The 14,632-nt window shown below is 43.5% G+C and overlaps 1 protein-coding gene across 2 annotated transcripts in view; it reads right to left on the bottom strand.

Moving 5' to 3' along the window:
• LOC127800483 (probable magnesium transporter NIPA2) overlaps positions 1-14,632 on the bottom strand; it is a 33,148-nt gene that overhangs the window by 16,441 nt on the left and 2,075 nt on the right. The gene's annotated exons all lie outside the window — the stretch shown is intronic.

Here is a 14,632-nt window from a genome sequence, read left to right as displayed (position 1 = left end):
CCACTCGGAATTGACAGGGAAGGCTTCACTAGAGGAGACTTCAGTGTTGTCTCCCAAAGAAATTCTGGCCAGGAGAGAGAAACGCCGAAGAGTCGAAAGTGCCTCCATCTTCTCTTTGGCTGGAATAAACAAAGACCCCCAGGCGGCTGAAGCTTCCCCTAACACTCTAATGGCTCCAGTCTCCAACTCTCGTCCTTGAGCTAGGTGCAGACCCTTTGGACTTAACTGTTTCTGCGCTTCCGCTAATCCCTGGTGAGACGGACTACTATGCTGAAACCTTGAAGGTAGTATTAATAGCCTGATTTTCCTCTCCAAGCTTCCTTTCCATCAGCAGGTTTGATAATAGCGCTTTTCTTATCTTTTTCAACAATGTCTTTTGGCCTTCAGGAATTCTATAATCCAATGAGAGTCTGATTATCTGGCTCGCCTATCGGTTTTGGATTCTGAAGTTCGAAGACTCCAAGGGTCCAAGGCCCTATCTTCAAAGGTAGCTGACCTTGAGCATCATGTATGTGTTCTCGACAAATCCATCGAGTTGGCTCGAGAGGAGGCAAAGCTTGCAAATGAGGCTGAGGCCCAGGCTCGCCAAGAGCTGGAGCTGGCGCAGGACGGGATGCTAGAAGCTTGTCGAGCCAACTCCACTCTCGGGGAAGAGCTGGATGCCGTAAAGGCCACTAATGAGAAGCTTAGGGAGACTACCAAGAAACTATCCATGGAGCTGAAAGAGAGCAAAAGGAGCCAAGCAGAGACCCTGGAGTCCTACACCCAGTGCAAGGAAGCTCTTCATGTGGCTAACGCGAAACTCCGATCCGCCCTTGAAGATACTCGCGTAACTTTTCAAAAGGGTTGCGAGGAATTTCGAAATTCCGAAGCTCATGCTGCGGAGCTAGAGGGGGTTCTTCGGGGTGGGTTCGAGTATATGAAGAAACTTACGAAGGAACGCTTCCCGAACCTAGACGTGGACTCCATCTCCTTCGATGTCTCGACAGCTTTATCTTCCTTAGAACAGATGCCTTTGTATTTTGAACTTAATATTTCAATAAAATTTGCTTGCTTGTTTTACTATCCTCATTTGAGTGTTACCTACATTAGTTAATTACCCCATTAAAAGACCATAATTCTAAGACTAGGGGGTTGCATCTAACCCCTCTTACACTTTAGAGGATATCCTTGAGACAAAAATCTCCTGGAGATCGGATTTGATCCTCTTTTTTTTTTTTTTTGAAGGTTTCGAGGCCCTTCGAGGATCACATCTAATCCTTTCTTTTTGTCGAGGGTTCGAGGCCCCCCGAGGATCACATCTGATCCTTTCTTTTGGTCGAGGGTTCGAGATCCCCGAGGATCACATCTGATCCTTTCTTTTTGTCGAGGGTTCGAGGCCCCCAGAGGATCACTTCTAATCCTTTCTTTTTTGTCGAGGGTTTGAGGCCCTCTGAGGTTAGCCTTATTTTTGGTCAGGGATGGTCCCCTGGGGTCTTTAGGAGCTTTAACTGTTGGGAGAAAAAAATAGATTTATTTCAAAAATCATAGTCAATAAAGAACATTACTGATATAATTTCCTCAAATTTTGCACTTTCAAATGTTTTTAACGGGTGCACCCTCGGCAGTCTGGTGTTTATAAGCGCTAGGGCTAAGGGCTTCTACCACTTTGAAGGGACTTTCCCAGTTAGGTGTCAATTTGTTTGCTTCTTGGGCACCTCAAACATCCACTCGCCGCAATACCCAATCTCCAGGAAGGAAACTGACGCAGTGTGTAGTGCGTGTGTGAAAAAACACACCAAAATAAACCCTTGAAAGAGCAAACTTCAATGGCCGAAGTTTGGCTTTCAAAAAGACGCAAAAACAAGACTGTTTTGCTAAGAAAACCCAAATAGATTGCTGAAATTTGATTGATTAAAATTTGATTACAAACTCTAGATCCTAGGCATATTTATAGTATTTGGCTAATCCAAATCCATCTAATATATGGAAAACAAAATCCAACTAAAATCCTAATAAAAATAAATCATAAATAAAAGTTAACTAGAATCCTAATAAAAATAAAATCCTAATCAAACATGAAGTAGAATCTTAAATCAAGTAGAAACATGAAATAGAATCCTAAATCAAGTAGAAATATAAAGTAGAATCCTAAATCAAGTAGAATTCTAAAACTTAAGAAGTATTAAAATAACATTATGGCACTACTATTTTGGTGATATTGTTCTGGTTTGGTTAGGTCGGCCTTGGGCCGAGTCTTGATTGGCGACCGCATCATTCACCTTCACTTGAGAAAAAATTCGACCTTGAATTTTGATCCTGTTTGGACAAATCCACATCTGATAAGTACGAAGAGAGATTAGCCACTTTGAATGTTTAGAAATACCCATATGATTAGGAAAATCCACAACATAAGCATTGTCATTGGTCTTCTTTGGAATCTTGTAAGGACCATACTTCTTTGGCTTGAACTTGTTCTGCTTTCCTGCTGGAATCCGTTCATTCTTCAAGAATATCATGACTTCATCTCCAACCTCAAATACCTTGTGCTTCCTATGCTTGTCAGCTGTCGCCTTGTATTTCTTATTTGTGCAACTTTTGTTTGACATCTTCTTGAATTGCTGGAACTTTTCTGCTAAGGGAACATAAGCAAAGACATTCCTTCCCCTCTTAGCCCTATCTTTGTTGGCATGGGTCCAACCATCACCATGTTTGTTGCCCTCCGCCTCCATTGTATTATTACTGTTAGATTGAGGACGTTGAACCTTCTATCTTGAGTGCTTCTCTAATCTGGTAGATCTTATTGCTTCGATTCAACCATGCCAGAGCTTGAATAAACTATAGAAGGATTTTCTACCATGATTTCCATCTCCTTTACAGTCGCAAGTCGATCAGAAGAAACACTACCATCCTTGGGTTGCGAAGCAATGCTTGAGCCATTGGGACTGAAAAATACCCCAATATGAGTCAATAACCTTGGAGTTTCTGTCATGTTAGCAACATAAATCAGACCTGAGTTTGCAAACGTTGAGGTTGCTGGGACAACATAATCTTCGAAATCAAGCTCCACTTTAGAAGCTTTGGTTTGATTCTTTTCCACTATGGGTAACAAAGTATAACGCACACCTTATTTCTCAAGCTGATATGTGTTCTTCCTACCTAAGTGCTTAGCATCCACATTAAATTGCCAAGGCCTCCCAAATAAAATATGGCAAGCATCCATATCAACAATATCACAATAGACTTCGTTGGAGTACTTACCAATAGAGAAAGGCACCCTGCAACGTTCATCCACATGTATGCCACCAACTTCTTTGATCCATCCAATCATGTAAGGGCTTGGATGTTTTTCAGGAGTTAATTGCATCTTTGCCACCACGTCTCTTCCTATGATGTTCTCCTGACTTCCACTATCAATAATCAATTCAAAGATTTTTCCTTTCACCGTACACCTCGTGCGAAAAAGCTTATGCCGTTGAGTAGTATCTTCATTCTTTTGAGATAGCATTAACTTCCTCACTACACAGGTATATTGCCCATGTCCATAATCTTCTTCGTCATCCTCCCTATTAGGCCCGCAATATACTTCCTCTTCAGCAACATCTTCCTCTTCCTTTTCTACAATGTTAACTGTTTTCCTCCTTGGACAATCACTAGATCGATGCCCAACTTCATTGCACTTGAAACATTTTAAAAGAATAGGCTTTGCATAAGGATTAGGGGATTTTGGAAGATTAGAAGTAGTACCTCGAATGTTTCCTCCCGTTGTAGCCTTATTAGGGTTGACTGTATGGGGTGGATTGGAGGGTTGCGCTCCTTGAACCGACTTGTCTTTATCAAAAGCTGGTTGTTTATTTTCATTCCCACTATACCGACGATAGTTGTCATTACGAGATCTCTCACTCAACATTAACTCAGCCTTTAAAGCTAAGTTCCTTGCTTCTTGCACACTCAGAACCATCTGAACCCCAATTTTATCACGAATAGCAGGCTTCAATCCATTCAAGTAACGAGCTGCTTGTTGATTGTCACCTTCTGACAATTGGTTTCTCTCCGCCAATCGCAGAAACTCAGAGGTATATTCATTCACACTCTTCATTCCCTGTGCACATCTTTGATAAGCTTCAAACATATATTGTTCATAGTCAGGGGGCAAAAACCTACCTCTTAACAGTTGCTTCATTCGTCTCCATGTCTGAACTGACTGTCGACCTTCCCTCAATCTCGTTTCTCTTAATCGCTCCCACCAAACAGATGCACCTCCCTTCAACCTGTAAGCCACTAACTTTACTTGTCGTTCATCTGGGATCTCCATGTATTCGAAAAAACGGTCAACCTTAGTGATCCAATCCAGGAACCCCTCAATATCAAGATCTCCACTAAAGGTAGGAATATCAACTTTTAGTTTATACTCATAGTTGCCCAGGTGGTTGTGCTGATGCGCATTCCTCCTAACCCCTCTACCACCAGGGTTAGCTATTGCTCGACCAAAATCATCCTCTTCATCGCTATCTTCAATCACTGGTCTTCTAGGATTAACAAGGACATGATTAATGGGTGATCTTCCCGCTCCGGCTTGATTCACCCCATTATTCAGGTTCCTGTCATCATCAACTCGTAGTAAGGTGCCCAATTGGTTGCTATGTTGCTCCAATTGCTGCTGGATAGTACGAGTTACTTTCCGATGTTCTTTGATTGCTCTCCAAACTGCGGACAACCCCTGATCACCGTCACGAGGTTGGTTGCTACCGTTACCTTCAAGATTGACCATCTGGTTGGTTGATTAACCGCTCTGATACCACCTGACGCAGCGTGTAGCGCGTGTGTGAAAAAACACACCAAAATAAACCCTTGAAAGAGCAAACTTCAATGGCCGAAATTTGGCTTTCAAAAAGACGCAAAAACAAGATTGTTTTGCTAAGAAAACCCAAATAGGTTGCTGAATTTGATTGATTAAAACTTGACTACAAACTCTAGATCCTAGGCATATTTATAGTATTTAACTAATCCAAATCCATCTAATATATGGAAAATAAAATTCAACTAGAATCCTAATAAAAATAAATCATAAATAAAAGTTAACTAGAATCCTAATAAAAATAAATCATAAATAAAAGTTAACTAGAATCCTAATAAAAATAAAATCCTAATCAAACATGAAGTAGAATCCTAAATCAAGTAGAAACATGAAATAGAATCCTAAATCAAGTAGAAATATAAAGTAGAATCGTAAATCAAGTAGAATTCTAAAACTTAAGAAGTATTAAAATAACATTATAGTACTACTATTTTGGTGATACTGTTCCGGTTTGGTTGGGTCGGCCTTGGGCCGAGTCTTGATTGGTGACCGCATTAGAAACTCTGAGCTCTCACTCTTCGGTTATAGTATCTCTCGATACGCTGATTGTACACAACCTGTCGAATCTTGACCTGATCCTGAAGTTCATCAAGGAGATCACGGTTATCTCTTAAATTCTGCTCATTAGTCTCTGAGTTGAAAAGTTTCACTCTGAGGGTTGGCACACTTATCTCAACCGGGATCAGAGCTTCCGAACCATAACATAGGCCGAATGGGGTCTCACCCATAGAAGCCTTTTTGAGGTTCGGTAAGACCGTAGAATACTCGGTAACTCCTCCACCCAAATGCCATCTGCCTTATCCATGCGGGCTTTAAGACCATGCAACAAAGTTCGGTTAGTGAGCTTGACTTGGCCGTTGGCTTGCAGATGGGCCACCGAAGTGAAATGTTGTCTTATTCCCATCTCCTGGCACCATTCTTGCACCGATTGGTCAGTGAACTGAATGTCGTTATCGAAAATTAGAACTCGAGGAATCCCGAAACGACATACCACATTCTTCCACAGAAATTGCTTTACTCGCCGAGCAATAATGAAGGCCACGGGTTCTGCTTCAACCCACTTCGTGAAATAATCTATGGCAGAGATAATATATCTAACTTGGCCCGCCGCTAGGGGAAAAGGACCCAAGATGTCGATGCCCCATTGAGCAAAAGGGCAAGGTGTAGCCAGATGAGTTAAAGTGACTGCTGGTACATGAACCAGGTTGGAAGTTCACTGACATCTATCATAGGTCCTGACTAGCTGCTCCAAGTCCTTCGCCATTGTCGGCCAATAATACCCTTGCCGAAGAGCTTTTTAGCTAAGGGTTCGGGCCCCAATGTGGCTCCCACATACGCCTTCATGGATCTCCCTTAGGATGTAGTCTGCTTCACGGGGCCGAATACACTTGAGCAACGGCTGCGAGAATGACCTCTTATAAAGTTCCCCATTGACTAGTACGAAGCTCCGGGCCTTCCTTCTGACTTCTCGAGCTTCCGAGTCGTCCTCGGGAAGTTTCCCCTCCTTCAAGTATAATAGCAAAGGATCCACCCAACTAGGCTCGTCCTCAACACACAGCTGTTTGGCGAACTCTTCAATGCTCTTCTGTGGTAGAGATTCAATTCGGATCTCCCGAGAACTCGTCAGGAAGGAAGACGAAGTGATTCGGGACAAGAGATCTGCTTCTACATTCTTGGCCAGGGGAACATATTCCACCTTCACTGACTGAAAGCGCGCCATCAGCTCCTTGACCATAGCCAGGTATTTTGCCATGTGACATTCTCGAGCTTCATACTCTCCATTCACTTGTTGCACGACCAAATTGGAGTATGAGCTTACTTCAATTTGTTGCGCTCCTAACTGCTCAGCCAGTCTCAATCCTGCTACCAGGGCCTTATATTCAGCTTCATTATTAGATGCTCGGAACTTGAAGTACAAAGCATAGGGCCAGGTCTACCCATCGGGGCTTTTGATCATCTGCCCCGCTCTGCCCCCGCCCGAGGTCAAGCTTCCATCCACGGCTAGCACCTATGATCTTTGGTCCTATTTCGAAGCCTCCTGGAACCCAACTTATTTGGCGATGAAATCTGCCAATGCCTGGGCCTTGATAGCCAACCGAGGTCTGTACTCTATATCAAAAGCTGTGAGCTCCATGGCCCATTTCAACATCCTTCCTGAAAGTTCCGGCTTGCCAAGCACCTGCCTCAAAGGTTGGTTTGTAAGCACAATAATGGTATGAGCTTGAAAATAGGGCCGAAACTTCCTTGCTGAGATCACTAAGGCAAAGGCCAACTTCTCCATGGGAGAATACCGAACTTCCGCTCCTGTTAATCGCTTACTGGCATAGTAAACAGGTCTCTGCCTTTTATCTTCTTCTCGGACCAGAACCGAACTCACGGCCTCTTCGATCACTGCCAAATAAAGATACAACGATTCTCCTTACTGAGGCTTGGTGAGAACTGGAGGCGAGGCCAGATGCTCTTTCAACTTGCTAAAAGCTTCCTGACATTCATCGTCCTAGACAAAATTCTTAGCCTTAGACAGGACCTTATAGAAAGGAAGGCCCTTCTCCGCCAATCGAGAGAGGAATCTCCCCAAAGCCATCATTCTTCCCGTTAGGCTTTGCACTTCCTTGATGCTCCTTGGGGCTGGCATGTCCATAATGGCTTTAACCTTTGCTGGGTTCACCTCAATTCCTCGGTGATGAACTATATAACCTAGAAATTTTCCTACAAAAACTCCAAAAACACATTTGACAGGATTAAGTTTTACATGAAACTTACGAAGGGTTTGGAAGCATTCTTCTAAATCTATAGGATGATGTTCGGCAACGAAGCTTTTCACCAACATGTCATCCACATAAGCTTCCATGTTTCGACCAAACTGATGTTGAAAAACTTATTCACCAAGCGCTGGTAAGTGGCTCTAGCGTTCTTTAATCCGAACGGCATTACTGTGTAACAGTAGGTTGCTTTATTGGTGATGAATGTCATCTTCTCTTGGTACCCTTGGAAGGCACCTAGAAAACTCATTAGCAAATAGTCAGGCATCCCATCAATCAAGGCATCTATCTGAGGAAGAGGGTAGCTATCTTTCGAGCAAGCCTTGTTAAGATCAGTGAAGTCAATACAAAGTCTTTACTTACCCTCTCCTTTGGGCACCAACACTACGTTTGCTAACCATTCGGGATAATTAACCTCCCGAATGTATTGTGCCCCTATCAACTTCTCCACTTCCACATCAATTGTTCTGACTCTTTCTGGGGCAAAACTTCGCTTCTTTTACTTAACAGGTCGGAAACATGGACGTATTCCCAGCGTGTGCGTCATGATCTCTGGATAGACCCCAGGCATGTCTTGGATTGTCCATGTGAAAACGTCTGCATACTGTCGAAGGAAGGCTAAGATTTAACCCCTTAGAGGGTCTTTAACTCGGCGCTTATCTTTATACAACAATCAGGACAATCTTCCCTTAAAGGTACCTCCTCAAGCTGGTCCATGGGCTCTGCTATCTTCAGATCTCCCGACCTTTCCAAAAGAAAACTGACAGCTGGTGGGGGTCTTTTCTCCCTTTCTCCTCCGGAGTCCTTCCCATGACCAAGAGTTTCTCCCTTAGGTGGCCTCCCTTATCTGTCCTCGCAAGGTCTCCGCACTCCTTGCCACACCTATGGAGGCCATGTAGCATTCTCGGGCCGAACGCAAATCTTCTTGCACCTCACCTATCCCGTTAGTCGTGGGGAACTTTATCAGAACTTTATCATCATGTGATACATACTAGGAATAGGCCGAAGAGCGTTGAGGCCTGATCTTCCTAGAATCATGTTATAAGCAGTAGGCACATCTGCCACCAAAATATCTAGCACAACCTGCGAGGTTCGGGAACCCTTTCCCAAGGTTAGCGGAAGCTGGATGACTCCATCTAAATACACTGCTTCCCCCTCAAATCCCACCAAGGGGACACGAGCCGGCCTTAGTTGCTCCATCTGATACCCCATGCCCAAGAAAGCTTGTCTATACAAGATTTTCGAAGAACTAACTGGGTCCACTAGATTCGTCGGAGCTCCCACTTTCCAAGCTCGGTTGTTATCACCAGCGGATCATTTCTATTCAGATACCCAGGGAGGTTGCTATCCGAAAAAGAGATCGTTTCCCCTCTCTTTGATCTCTTCAGCCCCGAGGTTCAGCTGCTCACTGCTTCTTCCTCGCCCTTCTTCGCTCCCGGGACCTCCCTTGCGGCAAGCGTACGAAATACTGGAGGTCGAGGATAACCTTCTGCTTCCTGCGGTGGTCTCTCCCTTCGGGGAAAACGCCGAGCTCGTTCTTGCTCTTTTGCTCGATCCCTCCTGGTGGGGGGACTCCGCGAACGCTGCTCCCCTCCTTTCAAGAATCTGCTTCCCTGGCAACAAAACCCCTAAGGAAGCCTCGATTGATGAGTTCCTGGATCTCCTCCTTTAACTGGTGACATTCCTCCGTATCATGACCATGATCTCGATGGAAGCGGCAATACTTATTCCGGTTCCTTTTGCTGAATGGTGCCCTCATTGGCTGGGGCTTCTTCAGATAGTCCTTGTCCTCGATGGTGGCAAGGATCTTCGCTCTTGGGGCGTTCAAAGGGGTAAAACCACTCGATTCCCATCGAGGACGAGGCTTCTCCTTTCGATTCTCCCTTCGGCCCTCGCTCTTACTTTCCTCGGGATGCTTCTTTCTTTCCTTTTTCTCAGTGTACTCGGCTCTCTTCGCCTGCATCACCTCCTCAGCATTAATATACTTCATTTCCCAGGCCATGATATCTGTGAACGCAAGCGGGGGAGTCTTAGCCAACGACTAAGCAAAGGGACCGAGCCTTAAAGCCAAGGTTGTTAAAATCGGGATTTTAAGTGGGATCGACAAAGGGTCCATAAAATCGGATCGTAAAATCGAATCGTAAAATCGTAAGATTTTAGAGATAATTAAAAATACCCTTTAATTTTTGTAAATATATGTTTATAATAATATAATTTTGTAGAAAATGAATTAATATTATTTAATAACATGATTATTCCTTATTATAATTCAAAAAATGATACTTCCCAAATATAGCTCAAAAACTAACAGGTTGGTATAGGCAATTTAGAGGCAAAATATAGGTAATTTAGAGGTAAAATATAGCTTAAAATTCTTTAGAGGATGCTTCCAATGTCTTCCATTAGATTTAGATTGCAATTTTTTCTTGATTTAACATTGATTAAATCAAGTAATATCCCAATTTGGGGTTGGGTGGTCCATTAATTAATTACTTGTTTGTCTTGATTTACTTATGCAATCAATGTTAAATCAAGTAAAAATTATAATTTAAATCAAGTAAATTGGAATTTATGCAATTAATGTTAGATGCTATGTGACATTGAAATTTATGTAATCAATGTTAAATCAAGTTCCAATTTAGAGGCAAAATATAACAATTCATTGCATAAGTTCCAATGTCAGATGCTATGTGACATTGAGACGTTGGAAGCATCCTCTAAATTACAACTTAAATCAATAGAGGTCTTTGAATCGTAAAATCATTTGGGGATCTCTGAAGCGTAAAATCGTAAAATCGTACATGTAAAATCGAGATTTTATAGGATTTTATCCCAAATTGGATTTTACATGGGATTTGAATTGTTTGGGGGTCTTCGAATCGTAAAATCGTAAAATCGTACGCGTAAAATCGGGATTTTAACAACAATGCTTAAAGCATTCTGGAATGCCACCATAGCGACACTATGGTCGAAGTTTTCAATGCTCAAGGCTTCCATATTGAAGCGCGAGACAAAGTCTTTCAAGGATTCGCCCTAGTTCTGCTTCAGGCTAACGAGGGCCATAGTGGATCTTCGATACCTCCAAAGAGGCGCAAAGTGAGCCAAGAAGCTACTCCGAAGCTGCGCAAAGTTGGCTATTGAGTGATGGGCCAGATTTGAATACCAGGCACGCACATGCCCCTCCAATGTAGCTAGGAAGACTCTGCACCACATTGCATCAGATGCATCTTGCACCATCATATGGGAGGTAAAAAGATCTATATGATCCATTGGGTCGGTAGTCCTCGCGTAAGGCTTGATAGCTAGAATGCGAAGACGTTCCGACGGTACCGCAACCATAATTTTCGAACTAAGGGGTTGATTCACTATCGTCCCCCGAGACTTTCCTTGCTTCGGTTTCAAGGCTGCAATCTCCTCCTCCAGCTGACGCAACCTCATTTCCTGCTGTTACTGCGCATACGACATGCCGGAAGACTCTTCGGCCTCTGCACCACATTGCATCGAATGCATCTTGCACCATCATATGGGAGGTAAAAAGATCTAGATGATCCATTGGGTCGGTAGTCCCCGCGTAGGGCTTGATAGCTGGAATGCGGAGACGCTCCGGCGATACCACAACCATAATTTCCAGACTAAGGGGCTGATTCACCATCGTCCCCCGAGACTCTCCTTGCTTCAGTTTCAAGGCTGCAATCTCCTCCTCCAGTTGACGCAGCTTCCTTTCCTACTGCTGTTGCGCATACGACATGTCGGAAGACTCTTCGGCCTCTCCATGTCTATCTTCCTGACCGCGTCCCCGAGGATCCGCCTCGCGCGGACAAGATCCTTCCTCCAGCGGAGGGTCTTACCTCCCTCCTTCTTGAGAATGATGGGCTTATTGGTGCTGGTGGTCCAAAAAGCCAGTGAGCAGCTCCGTTAGGTGCTAAACCTAATTCTCCAAAAGCGTGATCCGATCAGGTGGGGGAGGAGGGTTATCTGGGCTACGGTCCCTCCCCTGCGGGCTGCTTGGGGGATTGTTCTGGCTCGGCTCCGGGGCAGGGTTACCATCGGCAGCTCGAGACTGGTGCCTTCTAGTTACCATTGGAAAGATAACTCGAACGTGGAGGTTGCTCGCTCTGGAGAGACAAGAAGAAAAGTGCGTGGGCCCCACAGTGGGCGCCGATTGATGATGCGGTGGCCGATCACCTTCCTCTGCCTCGCACCAGGTACCTACAATGGGGTCGGGGATTTGTTCCCTCGGGTTCACTCTGACGTTCAAGTTAGTTTTTTCGGCCTCACGTAAGCTTCAAGTACGCTATTACAAACTTAGAGAAAGAAAGGATTCGATCTCTTACCCGTCACTCGTTCCCTCTCTTTATCCTCCTGCCAAGGTAAGGACTCTCTTTCAAATTGCTGGGATTCTTATCCTGTTCTTCGCGGAGCTATGATCTTACCGATATGGATCCCATAATCGCTTCCGAGGAGTTCGGGGTAGTTCCTATCTTCACGATTCTCAGTGTGATGATCGATCTCGAGGAATTCGGAGAATCTTCGTTGAGTAACAGGCTAATCGGTGTGGTGAGGCGTCTCTGCCACGTGTCCTCTCTGGGGTTAAGTAGGATGATGTCGGGGGAGTGGCTCCTTAGTGGGCACGTGTCACCGCTGCCATTGGCTGTATTCCCGGGCTATTGGAGTAATTATGGACTCGAGGGTATTTTCCCTCATCAAAAGACTACTTGGAAAACCAAGATTAGTGAGGAGACCTTTGAGCCATATCATTTCACAAGCACTGGATGCCATGGAACGATTTTCAGCTTTGGCACTAGAATGGACAACATGTTTTTTACTACGCTAAGAGACAAGATTACCACCAACAAACATACAATAACCAGTGGTGGATTTTCAATCAAGTGCATTTCCAGCCCAATCGGAATCACTATAACCAGTGATCCGTGATTCTTGGCTAGGACAATCCCACGCCCAATGGACCCTTTGAGATACTGCAAGATACGCTTGACAATGCCCAAATGAAAAAATGTAGGTGCATGCATAAACTAGCTAACAAGACTAACAACATAAGTAATGTCAGGCCGAGTAATAGTAAGATAAATAAGCTTACCGACCATTCGTTGATAGTCATTGATAGCCTGTAAAGGCGCACTTACTGAGTTAAGCTTCAGTTTACTATCCAACGAAGTAGGAGCAGGCTTAGAGTTCATCATCTCAGCATCTTTAAGTAAGTCAAGAATGTACTTCTGTTGGTTAAGAAAGAGGCCTTTATTGGAGGCTGTCATTTCAATTCCAAGAAAGTAGTTTAAGTGGCCGAGATCTTTAATAGGAAAACAAGATTACAGAGTACCTTTGAGTTGAGAAATAGTGTGATCACTATTCCCAGTAACAATAAGATCATCGACGTAAACAAGAACTACCACTGTTTCATTTGAACCATTCTAAACAAATAAGGAGGAGTCAGTAGCACTTCTTAAGAAACCTACTTCTTAAAGAACAACACTTAATTAAGCATGCCAAGCACGTGGATATTGTTTCAAACTGTAGATCGATTTGTGCAGTCAGCAAACCAAGGAAGGATCTAAGCTTTATGGATGCCCTGGAGGTAATTTCATGTATACATCTTCTTTAAGATCCCCACGTAAAAAGGCATTTTTTACGTCCATCTGGCTCATCAACCATCCACAATTCACGGCAACAGAAAGCAAAACACGTACAGTGTTCATCTTAGCCACATGAGCAAAAGTCTCCTTGTAATCCACACCAAGTGTTTTGAGTAAACCCTTGAGCCACTAGACGAGCTTTATGCCTGTCAATCGTGCCATCTGAAATAAACTTTGTTTTATACCTAGTGGCTTCCAACAGGTTTTCCATTAGGAAGTTTGAGGACACTCCAAGTGCGATTTTCAGCAAGAGCTTGAAGCTCTTCATGCATAGCCTTACGCCAAATTTCGTGGGAATTTGCTTCATGGAAAGTTTTAGGCTCATGTACACTGGATATAGTAGAGAGAAATGCTGCATGAGTTGAGGAGAATCGATGATAGGTGATATACTTTGAGATTGGATGACAGATTGAGTATGTAACAAAATCTTGGAGCTTTGCTGGAGGAGCATGGCTGTGAAGAGGATATTGACGGTGCTGTGAAACATCCTGACAAGCAGGAGAAACAGACTCGACTTGTGATGACTCAGCCCGTGAGCAATCAGAGGAATCAGCCCGTGAACAATCAGATTGAGCTGCATTTGTGTCTGAAGGTGTACTGGCAAATTGACCTGCATTTGCATCAGTAGGGACAGGCAAAATGAAGTTACTACTTGTATCTGATGAAGTTCCAGGAGAACTTGGAGGAATGGATGACTTAGAACCAGCAAGATGATTGTATAAAATGGGCAAGGGGAAAATATCCTCCAAAGAATCTTGAGAGCGATATAATAAGGGGCTGTTTCTTCGAATTTAACATCTCTTGTAACAAATAGTTTCCTGGAATCAAGGTGATAACATTTATATCCTTTCTTGGTTGATGAATAGCCCAAGGAGACACATTTAGCAGCCCGTGGATCAAATTTATCACGAAGAGAGGTCTGTATATGCACAAAACAAGTGCACCCAAATACCTTCAAATGGGATAGATCAAGAGATTTTCCTTGCAAAACTTCAAGAGGAGATTTAAAGGACAACACCCGGCTTGGTAACCAGTTAATAATATAAACAACAGCCAACACCCCTTGAGACCAAAAATGCTTTGGAACATGCATTTGTATCATCAAGGCACGATTTTTTTCCAAAAGGTCTCTATTCTTGCGGTTGGCTACTCCATTTTGTTGGGGAGTACCAACACAACTAGTTTGATGCACAATGCCATGAGAATTTAAATATTGTGTCCTATTTTTAGACATGTATTATGTGCCATTATCGAACGAAGGATTTGAATTTTGGTAGAGAATTGATTTAGAACAAGCATGGGGAAATCTTTGAAAACATCCATAACCTCACCTTTAGACTTTAATAAGTACACCCAGGTAACATGAGAGAAATCATCAATGA

This window comes from Diospyros lotus, chromosome 4 (genome assembly GCF_014633365.1).
Source record: "Diospyros lotus cultivar Yz01 chromosome 4, ASM1463336v1, whole genome shotgun sequence".
NCBI lineage: Eukaryota > Viridiplantae > Streptophyta > Magnoliopsida > Ericales > Ebenaceae > Diospyros > Diospyros lotus.
Note: the sequence above shows the minus strand (reverse complement) of the source record. Positions and strands in the feature narration are given on the sequence as shown.